This window comes from Pseudorasbora parva, chromosome 15 (assembly GCF_024679245.1).
Source record: "Pseudorasbora parva isolate DD20220531a chromosome 15, ASM2467924v1, whole genome shotgun sequence".
Taxonomy (NCBI): domain Eukaryota; kingdom Metazoa; phylum Chordata; class Actinopteri; order Cypriniformes; family Gobionidae; genus Pseudorasbora; species Pseudorasbora parva.
Window position 1 is genome coordinate 20,573,779 of NC_090186.1, and position 12,111 is coordinate 20,585,889.

Sequence of the window (12,111 nt, forward strand, 5' to 3'; positions counted from 1 at the left end):
TCGCACCTGTAGTTGGGAAACGTAGTTTGCGCAACGGAGAGAGAGAGTTGTAGGCAATTCTTCCTCTTGTTCAGTCCTGCAGTGTGAACTCCTCTGTCATCAAACCATCGGTCAGTGTGAACACAGCAGTGACTGAATGATACCACAGATAGTCATGCAGTGTGAAAAGAGCATTGACCCGACGAGTTTGAAAATCGTGCAGTCTGAACTAGGCTTTAGGTAGGCTACATCCTGTTTCCATTGATCATTCTTGAGATGTTTCAAAAACTTGATTGGAGTCAACCTGTGGTAATTTAAGTTGATTGGACATGATTTGAAAAGGCACACACCCAGGGGCGTAACTACTGACAGTGCAGGCAGTGCAGCCGCGCTGGGGCCCGTGCGCGAAGGGGGCCCGCAGCGCACACAGGCCCATGCCCACATTGCAAACGGGCCCCTGGCGACAAAGTGACTCCGCAGAATATTGTGACACTCACATTTCAAATGAAAAGCACTGGTTTCAGATTTGAAAATCACACGGCTGTCGCGTTCTACCGTCACACTTAGGATACTGACCACCTTTTTCATCAGAGCATGTGAGTGGAGCACAGTTGCGTGACGCTCCGCTAGATATTCCGCTCTATGCCAGTGAGCTCCACAATTCACTATAAAATGTGAATTATTTGATTTAAATCTAGCGATTTCAAGCTTTCTTTAGACGTATGTTTCCCCAGATAGCAAACTGACATTGAATCAACATAGAAACGACGTTTCTCGTGACATCGAAACGACGTTGATCTCCGACGTCGATCCGGCATCGTTTTGCTCATCGAAGTAATGTTGAACCAACGTCAGACACGCCATTCAAAACTAACATAAAATCGACGTAATTGGTTTGCTTACCTAACGTTGAAACGATGTTGATTTTCAGTTGGGTGAAACAACGTTATAGAATCAACTTAAAATCGATCTAATGGTTTATACCTAATATTGATGCTGATTTCAGTTAGGTGAAGCAACTGTATAACAGTCATTTTCTACTTGTTTTAAAATCTTAAATACTTAATACTAATAGATAAATACACACATCACATTCAGTTAACATTGCTTTAATATTTACCAAATACAGTTACAAATAGCCTACATAGAGTATACAAACCTGCTGTATAAAAAACATTCCCTTATGAAACAAAAATATGTTGCAGTATATTGGAAAATATCATGTAATACATTAGGCAATATATTCACATATATAGGATTTAATATTTATATTCTCCAAAATATTGCTATATGAAAGCGGCAATCATTTGTATATTTTGCAATATATTACAGGAATATATAATATATTGTATAATACCATCAATATATTATTCCATGTATTTACAATATATTATAATATATTTCAAGTAATATATTGGTAAATATATTTTCCTTTCGTATGGGTTTACAATATAGAAAAGGCATTTACACTCAAATACACAGAAATATCAAAGTTAATTATATACCAATTTTAATTATATACCAATTTACACAAATGCAATATTTACTCAGGAATAAAACTGGTCATGTTTTTTTGAACCAAATAGCCTATATTATTTTTATTAGGGCACAAAGGAGATTTTAGGCAGAACATTGTCACAATTCACTATCACTGCTTCTTTTCTAACTGTGACTGAGACTATTGATTAAACTATTATGAGACAAAATGATTTCTGAAGGATCATGTGTCACTGAAGTAATGATGCTGAAAATTCAGCTTTGATCACAGGATTTACAGAAGTCAATTAAAATAGAAAACAATTATTTTAACTTGTAGTAATATTTCATAATATTACAGTTTTTACTGTATTTTTGATCAAATAGGTGCAGGTTTGATGAGTACCGGTATATTGTTTATAGTTAAGAAGTTTGATGTAATTGACATTGTTAAATGTGCTTGGGGAAAAAAGAGATCTGAATATTGACTATACTGATATCTAGTATTAGTGTAGCAAAACTGAACAACTGTGACAGTGGAATTTGTAGACAATATTTCCATTAAATCATCAAGAAAAAGTTTTAAGAGTTGCAAGCTTAGTAGTTTTTTTTCCTTTCTCGTTCCCAAACACAAAACAACCTTTTTAAAATCTTCATTGCAAGAAACTCAGGCTCAAACGTTTGTAGATCAGTAAAATTTTGGCCAATCATGCGTATTTCTGTATGATTTACATTTAGTGATGTGTGACTATTCTTTAAAACTACACATTTCACTGTCACCGGTGCTCAGTTTTGCTATAATAATAGCAACACACACATAATAATATAGCACAGAACATGGTAGTAAATCAGCCATCTATGCAAAAGCAGAGGTCGGTGTGGTGGACTGTTGGTACATCTGTCCAGGCAAACATCTGGGGTCTTGATGCCTTTAACTGGGTATCCCTGAAAACCTGCAATAAAAATAGATCAGTTCTAAATCCATCATACATATCCTTTATCAAGCATCTCTGGTATACAGTATCACAAATGATAATTTCCAGGTTCAATTTCAATTTAGCTCAATATACAATATTTGTGGTATGATATTCCCCAAAAGGAATGATTTCTCAACTCACCCATCTGAATATTGCTTTAACATGGCATTTTATGAGAAGACCAGTGACCTTGTCACATTTCTTTTAATTTTCATATAGAATAAAAAAACCTCCACGTATTTACTAACCTCATTTGGATAAATGGAATGGTGGAAATCTTGAATCCGTGTCACAAAGCTGGTCAGTGATGTGCTGTAAAGTAAAAGGAAAGATAGATATAAGTAAAACTGTATTTTCATAGTAAGTCATTTTCTAATTAGGTCATTTTTTTTTTTTTTAAAGATCTTTGTTAATAACTTTGCTTAATAATATTAACATAATAATAATAGTATTAGTAGTAGTAGCAGAAGTAATAGTAGTAGTAGTAGTAGTATATAAATGCTATAAAAATTATATCATGAGCTAATGAGAGTAGAAAGTGAAAAACTTTTCAATCAAGTCAAAGGAGTACCAGCAGCACCTGTTCTAAAGTTATAGTACACAAGACACAAAAATGGGAGGTACAGCCTCTCACTAATCTTACAAAATAACAACCATCCTGACAAATACTGTATAAAACACCTCTTCTAATCCTCACATTATATCTAAAAATACAAATAAATAAGTTATTTTAGTAGTTTATCCTCCTCAAGTCCATATTTTCAGTTCAGAAATCTTCTTGAAGCCATCTTACAACCTCCATGCAGTAGATAGGTAGTTAGAGATGTTCCGATAACCTTTTTCCTTCTTGACTCCGATACCTAGGCTCAGGGTATCGGCCGATACAGAGTACTGATCTGATACTACTAGCTCTGTATGAGTTGCTAGAATTATTTTATAGTGTGCTTCAGACTTAACCCTTAATAGAACATGAACAAATACATACAGTAAACTACTGTATTTAGTACAGTATTTTTATTATCTGACATGCATATAACAGTAATATTATTTTCTTATATATTAGCGAAAAAGAACTTCAAATGCAGCCACAAATCTAGCACGCAAACTGAAAATAGGGATTTTAGTTTTACAATATAACTGTATTAAAAGAACTGCAAAAAAAAAAAATCTAGGATTATAAAAAAATCATATATTAATTAGAAAATAATCTCTACTACAAAACAAGTGAAAAATAAGCAATTATCTAGGCATAATTATTATTATTACATAGAGACACAGCCATGTGCACTTATGCTGAGTAAATACTATATTTATATTATCATAAGCAAGGTAGATTGTAGGGCTGGGTAAAAAAATATTGATTTCAATCCGAGTCTCCCTTTTACAAAACAATATTCATTCTTAAATCCCTGTTTTCAGTTAATGAATGAAATAAACATTGTAGTGCGCCTCCCAGCCAATAAATCGCAATAAATGTATGTGCTTTAAGACTTTACAAAGTCTCAGTTTGAAAATGTTTTTTTTTTTAAACAAAATTTAAAAACATAAATACCGTTTTGGTGTTGTGATGTGAGATCGCTCTGCCGCAGCTCAGCTCAAGAGAACCAGTGCCAAATAAACATGGATGAGCATCTGAAAGTGTGTTAAAAGATACAGGACAACTTAATGAAATCCGTATCACTTGAGAAACATGTCAGTAACGGATTGTAAACAATGTCATGTAATCAAATCGAATTGTGAAATTTGTGTCAATACCCAGCCCTAGTAGCTTGTGACGACATGAACAGATGAACTTCATCTCCAAAGCCGTTCTGAGATTGTACTGATTAATTTGAAAAAAACAACTAGTCATATATTAAGTAAGGGATAATGTCCACCCAGGCCGGTTGTTATCGCAGAATAAACCCCTTCAGAGTGATCAGGACCCCGAGGCGAAGCGGAGCATCACTCTGAAGGGGTTTATTCTGCGATAACAACCGGCTGGGTGGACATTATCCCGCTTATTACACGGCTACTAGTATCAAATAAATAATTATTAGACACAAAATATTGTCTCGAGATTAAATATTGTATTAGCTCTTACGCAAAGCTTCCGCGAAGAAAAACAGTTCCAACCTGCTTTAAGCCTTTATCTATTGCTGCTAAATGTTGAAAATGAATGCTGAAAGGGTTAGTTCAGCCAAAAATGAAACCAAGCCTCTGATTTACTAACCCTCAAGTTATCGTAGGTGTATATGACATTCTTCTTTCAGACAAATACATCAGAGTTATATTTAAAAAGTCCAGGCTAACGTTAATCCCAGCAGTAGTTGTAGTTGTGTTTAAAGTCCATAAAACATGCAGCTGTCCGTCAAATAACGTGCTCCACACGACTCCGATGGGTTAATAGAGCCTTCTGATTCGAATCGATGCGTTTGTGGAAGAAAAATATCCATATTTAAAACGTTATAAAGGAAACCCGCCTTGAAGTCTTCCATTGTAACCCACGGCTGTTTAAGCCACAAGATGGCGCCAGCGTTAAGCACAGAAGTAGAACCGGTCAAGATAACTCGCAGTACCCGGATGAGCGGGTGTTATCTGGAAATAACATACCGCTGGAATGAGCGATTGACCAATCAGAATCAAGTATTTCACAGAGCCGTGTAATAAACACAGATACTTCAAGACCTTTACAGCAACTAGGCTTGCTGTGATAGTCAGTGTAAGAAAAGTAGTTTTTGTTGGTATATGGTGTTAATTATTAAAAGAAAATTGTCAAAAATTGGTATCGGTGGGTCACAAAATTACAAAATCGGTGCATCTCTAGTAAAAATACATACATACAAATAAATACCTTTGAGTGGAACACTGTGCAGTATGGTCTCTGTCTCATTGGCAAACATAACTCAAAACAAACCTAGAGAAATGAAATAAAATATATTAACGAACATGACATCCTGCTATCATAACAGTTAAATTAATTATCATAACTACAATTATAACATTATATTTAGGGATGCATGATATAAGCAAAATATCGTTATCGGACGATATATGAGCATTTTTTTTATATTATTCTTATTGATCCGATAAGAAAATGTGACCGAATCAAGCCGATAGATAATGTCTTATTTCCTTAAGCTGAGACACAGGAGCGCTGTCCGCCATGATGGGCTTGAATTGCTCGAAATATGATTGGAATCACTTCAAACAGGAAACTACATTTTTGTGCAACATTTGCAGCAAGATTGTTGTGTTACAGCGCGTTTGTTGAGGGAAGAGCGAGTCCACGGAGTTACACCTTCATGACAAGCACTGTCAAGTTCGCTTGTGCATTCGCAGCCTTTTGTGCCATTGTAAGTTGTAATATTATATTTAATCTGTGTATGTAATTATAAAGTGCTTCATTTTATCGGTCTAGCTTCAGCGTGCGCAGTTTAAACAGAAATGCTTAGCATTAATAACTACTGGGACTGTCATATACATAACACTGTATTGAGGACTTTTTTTTGTAATAAAACGTTGTGAATTCTCTGGGTTTAGTTGTGTTTCAGTTTTGTTGTGAGAAGAGCGCGTCACCAACGCATTCTGACCAGGAGTAAAGATCGCTTGTGCATTTGCGTCATTTTAAGCATGTGTCGTAATATTAAGTTTATGTAGACAACATCTGATTGATCTCATATAGGACGCATTTTGTTGAGTTAATAACCTGCAGCCCTTTATTGTACCAATTTCAGGGAAGAGCATCCACAGGAGTTTTAGGTATTCACCTGTGTGTGATTTTGTGCGAATATAAGTTGTAATAATATATTTCCTAAGACTTGTTTGCAAAATTATTTAGGCTTTTTTTTGTTTTTGTTAGGCAATATAATTGTTGGTAACATTTCACAAATAAGGTCTCATTTGCTAATGCATTAACACGAACAGAGAGCAATAACATTTGTTAATGTTACTAATAAAATGTTTGTTTATTAACAGTCCATTTACAGTTTATTACTTAATCTTAACACACAACTTTGGATCTGAAAATGTTGAGATTAACATGAACTAAGATTGATAAATCCTGTAGAAGTATTGTTAATTCATTGTTGGTTAACTAATGCTAACAAAAATTATGTTCGGCTCATATATCGGTTATTGGCTTTCAAATATAAAGTTCTCAGTATCAGCCAAAATTTTCATAACAGTGCATCCCTAATTATATTTGTTGCCTTCTTCATTTAGCTGATTATTTAGATTACTGATTATTTAGATTATTTAGGCTTTTCAATGACAATCTCACTTTTTCTTGAGATTTTGTTTAATATAAAGAGCATTACACATAAAATGTATTATTATTATTATTATTATTAAACAACCTGGGGTTAATGATTTTAAATGTGAGACTTATTTCAAAAACATAAAAAATCTTACAGACCCCAAACTTTTGAGCTTGAGCTTACTCAAACATCATATGGTTTTATAGCCTTGGAGATTGTGCTCAACTCTGCTGGGATGCTGCAGGCCATCAGCATGGGAGGATCTAGGAACATAAAATGCAATTTGTCAAAGAGTCAAACATATTTCATATATAATGCCAGGTTTATTACAATGAACCAAGCTCTAGCTTGCAGAGGTTAAAATGTAGAAAAGAGGAAGAACATAACAAAGTAAATAATATAAATACATTTCTTAAGATAACAGATTTTATATTTTAAGGTTTGATCATTCAGTATTGTTCATATATATATATATATATATATATATATATATATATATATATATATAATTTTGTGAAAGAAAACTACAGATGCATGGTGATATAGGTGAGATATATTGTGAAATTAATGCAATACATATTAAATTATGAACTTCCTCTGTTCACCTTATTCTGTCAAAAGCTCCATTGAGAAATGTTGAAACCTTGGGAGCTTCCTCCTAGGTTGTAGAGGGTTTTTTCAGTCCTGTAATAATTTTTTATGATATCAATATTTGTTTACAATGAGTTTTCATCTGATTTTCGGCTACGTGTAAGTGACGTCACCGATTAGTGTTACATCGCATACTTTTAGGTTAAATAAATTAGCTTACTACCAGCTAAACCTTTGCATAACTATCAAAAAATGTTTTCTACACATAAAGATGTGATTAAAAGCCCAAACTTTCATAAGCAAGAGCTCAATCGATAGCCTGTTATGTTAGCTCTTCTGAAAACGGCTAATGCTAACTGAAGTTTTCGAAGACACGTAACCATTTCTATGAAGTAAATATTCAACAGAAGCGTGTCAATTACAGGTAAGAAACGTGTCAGGAACAGTTTTATGTATTATTTGTGTGATTTTAGAGACTATAAACTCACCTGAAACCAGTGAAAACAGCGAGAGACGGAGTTTTGCTGCTTGTCAGTTGACGGTTCCCAGTTTCCATGGCAACTCCGAGCCGCTCCAGTGTTTGAACGGTTTGAACGCAACTCGAATATATTAACGCGCACGCACATTAAACACGTCACAATCAAGCAACATTTGCACAAATAAACATACAGTTAACATAGAGTTAAACCATGACATCATTTAAAATCTCATTAAATATGTAATTATTACAAAAACGCTTTTGTGATCCAGTCTTTAGTGCTTTCAGATTCTTTAAACCCTATATAGTAGACATGAAATAGCTTCAATCATACAAATCAAAAGTGTTTGCTGTCAAGATGCTCTCTCTCCCAACCCCCCCCCCCCCCCCCCGCATCTGACCACAGATCATGTCATGTATTTGTTTCAGATCCAAGTTTCAGATTTTCGCAGATTTTTGCGCACCTTTTTTAATTAATTTTACTAAAGCACAAAGTTTTGTTGTTATGTGAGTGTACACAAATAAAAGTAGACAATTAATAGTTTATAATTATGTCTCACATTTATCTGTATGGCCAAAAATTACGGAGTATTGCAAGTTATATCCCCCGTCATGACTCGTGAGGGGAAAAAACATCAGAACTCGCCGGTGCGTTCTTCAGCCAGGGTTAAAGAAACCGTAGCCTATTCAGTTTTATATTTATGTTTAAATAATAGCCCATAATATAATTTATTATTATTATTATTATTCATTATTTTAATTAGGGATGCATCAAATATTCGACCAAAAATGGACCATGTGCATTCTCCGTGCCGTCTTCTTGGCCGGAAGACTTTCATCACCGAAACAATACGTCCGAAATGTGATGAGGCAAACCGCGGCCTGCGTGCTTGTCTAACGATGTGGTTCATCTCACATCTATGGGTTGTAACCATAGGGTTGTAACTTGAAAATAATACTTTGTTTATGTTTCTCTTGATGGATACAAGCACTGGCTCCTCAGTGATACACTACCGATTATAAAAGAAAAACGTGGGCAAAACGGTCTCTCTTTATAAACTTTGTTCAATGGATGCGAGTGCTGCCTTAGGTTCGAATATGGACAGCCATTTACACCATCATCACCCGCATGTAGTGCCAGAAGACGTGAATGAGAACATGTCTCTGTGCACTCATCCGAAAGCGCGCAGTCTCACAGCGCGCAAATATTGAGTTCTTTTTTACAATTGAGTTTTTTTTTTTTACAATTAAGGGATGTAGGCCCTACATTATGGTGACACAGAATAAGCCATTAATATTTGATTTGTAAATAATTATAAACAACAGATATCCTGATATAGAAATGAAACCTAAACCTAAAGTGTTACATAGGCTAGGTTAGGGTGCAGCCCAGGGGGGACATAGCCTGCACTGGGGCCCATCATTAGTAAGTTACGCCACTGCACACACCTGTCTATAATGTCCCACATTTAACTGTGCATGTTAGAGCACAAACCAAGCAATGACAGGATTGTATCGAGGCACATATCTGGGGAAGGGTATAGAACATGGAACAATTTCTGCAGCATTGAAGGTCCCAATGAGTGCAGTGGCGTTCATCATCTGTAAATACTGTTCTAGAGACTCTTCCTAGAGTTGGCCACCAGGCCAAAATGAGCAATCGCGGGGAAGAAGTACCTTATTCAGGGAGGGGACCAAGAACCCGATGGTCACTTTGACAGAGCTCCAGCATTTCTCTCTGAACAGAGGAGAATCTTCCAGAACAACAAACAACTCTGCAGCACTTCACCGTTCAGGTCCCCCGCACTTTTAATAAAATGTATTTTCATCCCCCGCACTTTTACTGGGTCTCGCTGAATGTTCAAACCAACGTTACCTGCGCGGGGGCGGGCAAGTTATCAGGAACGCTAAAGACAGCTTTCTCTAACCTCGGTTGATAGCACACTTCTTGAGGTCACAGGCAAGTTTATTTACATAGAAATCAATGTGAATAACATCTACATTTAAATTCAGAGACAAAAAATAATCTATGCATGACCTGTCATTTTATTCATATCTAAATTGTCAAAAAAAGTCAAAAAAAAAAAAGAAGCAGATTCTTAGAAGTGATACCCTATCTGGAGCTGCAGCTGAAGGAAAACAATCATGAGTGATGAAACATGACGACGACAATCAGATGATTGCCACAATATATGCTTTATGTGTGTTTTTCAAACCATCTCAATGTAGGTTTATTTATCGACAATAAAGTAGGCCTATAATGCAGTGCTAACTGACATCTTTTGTGTTTAGCTTAAACGGGGGGGGGGGGGGGGGGTGAAACACTAAGTTTCAGTCAATCTCACATCAATCTTGAGTACCTATAGAGCAGTATTGCATCCTTCATATCTCAGAAAAGTCTTTAGTTTTATTATATTTATAAAAGAAAGATAGGCTGTACCGAGTCTTTTAATGATTATTAGCCTATCTGTGTTAAAAACAGTTGTGCTGCTTAAAAATGTTGTGGAAACTATGATACATTTTATTTTTCAGGATTCTTTGATGAATAGAAAGTTCAATGGACAGCATTTATTTGCATTTATTAAGTAAATTATTATCTTTTGTAATATTAAAAATATCACTTGTGATCAATTTAATGCATGTCGGATCAATAAAAGTATTCATCCAAAGTTAAATGCATGTCTGATCAATAAAAGTATTAATTTAAAGTATTAAAAAGTAATAATAAATAATTTCTCTTTTTTAATTTTACCACAAAAGTTTGAATGGTGGTTTCCCAAAAAAAATTAAGCGCCACCATGAGCTGCACAATTGTTTTCAATAATCGATAATAATCATAAATGTTTGTTGAGCATCAAATCCTCATAAATATATAAATATAACTTTGCATAAAATCTATGGAGACTTCATGCACAAGTGTTTGTAGTACATAAACCAATCAATTTTTTTATACCAAAAATTGGTATAAAATATAGGAGAAAAATATTATAGATATTAGTGGTTATTGTTCTGCATTTGATATCTTACCAAATTAAAAGTAAGAGATGCGATAAATGATATCGGTCAAAAATGTTTTGGTATTACAACATTTCTGTCCCCCCTCACTTCTGAAAAGATGGATATGGCCCTTATCAAGCCTGTATGGTAGAGTGGCCAGACTGCACATGATAACCTGTCTGGAGTTTGCTAAGGCACCTGAAGGACTCTTAAGACTATGATAAATAAAATTCTTTGTTTTGATGAAACAAACATTGAACTCTTTGACCTGAATGGCAAGCGCCACGTCTGGAAGAAACAAGGCACTGCTCATCACCTGGCAAATACCATCCCTACAGTGAAGAATGGTGATGGCAGCATCATGCTGTGGCAATGTCTATCAACTACAGGAACTGAAAGACTAAGAAAAGAAAAGAAAATTAATTAAAGATGAATGCAGCCATGTAAAGAAACATCCTTGATGAAAACCTACTCCAGAGTACTCTGGACCTCAGACTGTGTAGAAGGGTAATCTTCCAACAGAACAATGAATCAAGCACGCCAGGATAACAAACAATAAGGAGTGGCTACAGAACAACTTGTGAATGTCCTTGAGTGGCCCAGCCAGCGCCCACAGTTGAACCCGATTGAACATCTCTGGAGAGATTTGATTGATTTATTCTTTATTGTCCTCAATAGAGGATTTTTTTCCCCCACAGCCTGTACCAGGAGTAACATTCAACACACATAGTATACGCATACTACACATAATACACATAATATTGTACAAATAACTTGACATACTACACAAGAAAAAAAACTTTGGAAATTTGTATTCAGTAGATGTAAAATCAGCATTCTTATAGCTGAGAGCACAAAACTTTTCCCCAGGCATGATTTTTTATGGGGCAGCAGTCTGTATATATGGCCTGAAGGAAGAAGGGTGAAACATGAATTGAGAGGGTGGCTAGGATTTTGTGGTAGTAACTGAGTTATGGTCTGGCAAAGCTTCATAGACAAATCATTTTCAAAGGGGCATCACCAATGGATGATGATGTATATGCAGACGGAGAAGCATCTGAAACAGCAATTTTCTGTCTGTGATTTCGAGGAAGATATTGCAATGGCTTCTGACGACAAATGCAGATAAACTTAATATTGCTTTTTTTTTGTCACACAGAAATGCCCTTGGCAGTAAAGCACTGATGATTTTGAGCTAGGATGCAGTAAACTAAATTTACTTCTTTTAAATGCTGTCATCATTTACTCACTCTCGTGTCATTCCAAACCTGTATGACTTCTGTGAAACACAAAATAAGATGTTTTGAAGAATGTTGGCAACCAAGCCATTTTGGTTAGGCTACCATTTGAATATTGTATGAACAAAAAAAACAGA

At 35.3% G+C, this 12,111-nt stretch overlaps 1 long non-coding RNA gene across 7 annotated transcripts; it reads right to left on the bottom strand.

Moving 5' to 3' along the window:
• Positions 1 to 1,144: 1,144 nt before the first annotated feature.
• Positions 1,145 to 8,095, bottom strand: LOC137041271 (uncharacterized). 7 transcript variants are annotated; one of them, XR_010898078.1, is made up of 8 exons: positions 7,750 to 8,095; positions 7,276 to 7,354; positions 6,854 to 6,933; positions 5,266 to 5,328; positions 4,188 to 4,254; positions 3,985 to 4,064; positions 2,681 to 2,744; positions 1,145 to 2,408 (listed from the first exon to the last, which is right to left on the bottom strand). It is a non-coding gene; the product is annotated as an uncharacterized lncRNA (long non-coding RNA). The 7 variants fall into 7 exon arrangements; XR_010898076.1 differs by lacking the exon at positions 7,276 to 7,354 and having other exon boundaries at positions 1,149 to 2,408; positions 6,829 to 6,933; positions 7,750 to 8,091; XR_010898074.1 differs by lacking the exon at positions 4,188 to 4,254 and having other exon boundaries at positions 1,154 to 2,408; positions 7,750 to 8,089.
• Positions 8,096 to 12,111: the final 4,016 nt, after the last annotated feature.